This window comes from Limulus polyphemus, unplaced genomic scaffold (genome assembly GCF_000517525.1).
Source record: "Limulus polyphemus unplaced genomic scaffold, Limulus_polyphemus-2.1.2 Scaffold6302, whole genome shotgun sequence".
Taxonomy (NCBI): domain Eukaryota; kingdom Metazoa; phylum Arthropoda; class Merostomata; order Xiphosura; family Limulidae; genus Limulus; species Limulus polyphemus.
The window spans coordinates 3,307-7,446 of NW_013671912.1; the positions used below are offsets into that span (position 1 = coordinate 3,307).

Sequence of the window (4,140 nt, forward strand, 5' to 3'; positions counted from 1 at the left end):
ACTTTGAATCAGCTGTGTTCCAAGAATGCTGCAAGTTGTTTGGCATCCGAAAGACCAGGACAACGCCACTGCACCCCCTCGTCGCTTCGTGGCCAGTCTTATATATGCAAGACTACACTATATCTAGTAATCTCCCGACAATTCACGAAGGTTCGAGAATGACGTGGCGTGATACTAGTCATGTGACCTCGATGTCGTAATAGTTGTATTAATTTAGAAATAATTGGTTGCTGGTTGATATTGTAACCAGATTGCTGTAGATTCCAGTTTTGTTGACTAAGAAAACTTGAAAAAAGGTTGTATGGTAATTAATAGAACAATTAGATAAAAGCACTGTCTGTTGTTTCTTTTTGACACTATATGTTGGTGTATGAACACTTAATTGTTTTTTATGAACTTCTGAAAACAAATGTGAGTGGGGTGGACCCCTCACCTAGACCTGTGCTTGCTTATTCAACATTAAATAATACATTTATGCAATTATAAGTTAGAAACATAACACAATGTACAAAAATAGTAAAAATACAATTTACTTAATACTAAAATAGCCCAAGAGTTGGCAGTGGGTGCTGCCAGCTATTTGCTTTCAAAATGAGAGACGGTGGTAGATAGCCTTAGTAGTTTTTTTTTCATAACAAAGAAATATAACACCCTTCTGGCTGACAGAGTAAAAAAAAGTTTGGTGGGAATGGGAGCAAAACTTGAGACCCTCAAATAATGCTCCATACTGACCCAAAGCTGAACAAAATTGAAGAAAAAAAATTATAATGCTAAATTTGGTACTTGTAGAGGGGTCAGAGTACAGATCGTCCATTATGTGGCTTTATGCTTAACAACAAACATAATGGCAATATTTCAATTACTTGAATAGTTGTAATAATTCGAACATCTAATTTTGATTGGATGATTATTTTTGTGATATTAACTGTAATTTTGATTAATCAAATATTTCACACAACACTAATTGATGTAATTGCTGCTCATAGATAATTAGTTTAATCACCCGGCTCTTTACCACATCATCAGGCAAATCTACTGTCAAGTTTATAATTAACCAAAATAAATTTAAGGAAGACATGTTTACAGTAGTTACTACTCATTATATGTCCAGATTGTATTCATTAAATCCAAACATTAAGTTACATGTTATTTGTATAAAAGCAGTTGTTTGTTAATAGATACTGATACTCATAAGTTTTCAGATTTTTGTTCCATTAATATTTGAATTTTTTTCCATGGATAAAATTATCAGATACTACTGTAATTAGTATAACAGCAGTTTTGAAAAAATATTTGTTTTAAATATTTCAGAAACTTTAGGATAAAATAGGTATTTTCCACACAGAAATTTACCCTCTACGTTTTGCTATAAATTTTAGACAGGCATGGATATTCATGTTGTAACAACTATTTTGAACTTATTTTTTCTTAGTTTAGTGTTATAGAATATATATAAAAAATTTTTTTTTCAGTCTGCTTTAACAGACCATAAAACAATAGTAAAACATATAAAGTTTTCGAGGAGCAAATTGAAATACTTTTGCAATCATTTTGAAGGATTTGTGAAACTAGTATAAAAATAGTATAATAGATTATTATTAACTAAAATTGTTTTTTTCTAATGCAATATCAGATATATGAAAATTGATAATTTTTTATTGAGTCTTCAAACATGTCAAATACCTAGATTTTTATTTTTGTATTTCTTATTACAAAGTTAAAATGTGCAATATCATGTTAATTTAGAAGTATTAACACTTACTGACATTCTTACCATATGCAGAAATTTTGTGTGTGAATTGTTTGTTGTTTAAATAAGCCAGTATTGTGTATGAAACAACTCTCACAGATATTTTTAATTACTGTGAAGCAGAAAGACAGAAGCTTCAGTGGTAGGATGACTACAGTTTCAATGTTTGTAAAACTAGTTCCTGCTGATTAAAAAAACTGTATCTTGTATTGGAGACCTTGTTTTACCAGTAGAAAATTTAATTTCTTAGGATGAAGAAAGAAAAAGACGTGAAGAACTTGAAAAGATCCTTGAAGAAAATAACAGGAAAAGTGAAGATGCTAAAAAAAAAATGGTGAGTCTTGTTATGTCAGTATTTTAAGGTTTTCAGAGCATGTGATGTTTCTATTATAAGTAGGTTTCCTAAGTTTTGATTAAAGTTTTCATAATGGTCAAGGAATAAGAAAAAAAATAAATTCTCTGTCCAGTTTTTAAATATAAAAAGGGTTATATCAATAGTAATTGTTTGTTTTGTTTTTCATAGAACTATGATTAGATAGTCAGAAACATTTTGCACTTGTTTTTTTTTTCTCTGTGTTTTTTTCATGTATAATGTTGGAAATAATTATAGAAACAGTCAGGAAAAAGGTATAAAATGCAAATAAGGTGGGAATGCAACCCTTTAACATGTTAAAATGAATTGCACCAGTGTACAATCACATGTTGATAGCTTACACTGTGATTGGTTGTCATACAACTATTTCAAGAGTGCCACACTATTATAAAGCCTATAAAAGTAGAAGCAGTCAAATTATACCCAGTAGTAGTAGTAGTAGTGTGATTCAGTCACAGTTCCCAGGATTGAAAAGAGCACTTGTCAAGCTCTAGAAATCTAAGTTTTTGCTGGTCAAAGATACTTCATGTGAAAAATTGTATTAAGGCTCCATGTTTCGGTAGGTGTTATATGCAAAGAACTGAAGAGTAGAGTATATTCTTTACAAGATAGACAGCTATATATTACAAATATTCTCAATAATCTTGTTGCAAATACAGGTGTGAGAGTTACCTCAGTAATAGTAAAATACATATTAGCAAGAAACAGTCTCAATGGACATGTAGCTGCTTGAAAATGGCAGCTGTAAAGAGGTAATCAAACCAAAAAAAAATGAAATGGGTATGAGACAACTAACGATGGAATGAGCAAAGCTGGAGACATGTGCTCTTTACAAATGAATCCAAGTTGGAGTTGTTCAGCAACAGTCAATGATGGTTTGTTTGACAGTGAAAAAGAAAATGGCATCATAGTTAATGAGCAACATTTATAGTGAAGTATGGTATGTCAGGTTTTTATGTATATGTGGGCAGGATTCTTTACAGTAGGTGTCTGTCACTTGTTGGTAATAAATTTCAACAATAAACAGCACACAGTCCAATTGTTTTAAAATGATATATTAAAATAAGTCAAACATATATATCCAAATGTTCGTTAATTACCACAGTTGAATCTAGAACTTTAAATAATTCTCTTTCACGTCAAAAGTCCACACAGGCTGGTTCAGTTACTTCTGAACCCAATTGATAAGAGGAATTATTCTTCTCTAGTCTGTTATTACAATACAATCTGCAATTATTACACTTTAAAAGTTGCTACTATACACTATTTATAGCTAAACTCACAATCACCCAGTTTATATCTATCTTTTTTTCTTTTCCTTAACTTCCTATCACATTTTGTAGACGTATTTATAAATAGCCCAACTGAGGCCTAGAACTTTCTACACACTACTAGATATATGATGCAACAATACTTACTTAAATCAACAAGAAAAATTCACAAGGTTTGACTAACATGGTGTCAATTCACAACAATTGAACTACACAACAAATGATTTGTAAACAGTTACATAAGCAAACTTACCATAAGTATAACTTCTAAAAATAACTTATTAGGTCATCAAGAAATGAATGTCGCTGTTTTTTAAATGAAAAAACCCAAACAACTTGTATATCAAAACAAAACATTTATTAAATGAAATAGTCTCCATTTTTATCGATATTGTTTTTCCATCTTACAATCAGGTTAATGCCCTGATTAAAGAAATCACTTGGCTTTGAAGCAAAAAACATATTGATGTCCTCTTTAACAACTTCAATATTTGCAAACGTTTTCCCATCAAGATGGTGTTGCAGCGAACGAAAAAGATGGTAATCTGATGGTGCCATATCTGGATGATATGGTGGTGGTGGTGGGGGGGAGAACTTCCCAACCCAACTCCATAATCTTGTGTTGCGTCAAACATGGCACATATGGATGTGCATTGTCGTGGAGAAGAAGAACACTTTTCTGATTGACGAGTGAAGGGTGTTTCTGATGAAGGGCTTGATTTAAACGTATAAATCTCTGCATAGAC

The 4,140-nt window shown here is 31.4% G+C and overlaps 1 long non-coding RNA gene across 1 annotated transcript in view; it reads left to right on the forward strand.

Moving 5' to 3' along the window:
* Positions 1-4,140, forward strand: part of LOC106473592 — a 10,930-nt gene that overhangs the window by 1,646 nt on the left and 5,144 nt on the right. The window contains exon 2 of the long non-coding RNA XR_001291687.2: positions 2,001-2,084. This is a non-coding gene — a long non-coding RNA (uncharacterized LOC106473592). The remainder of the gene's footprint in view (positions 1-2,000; positions 2,085-4,140) is intronic.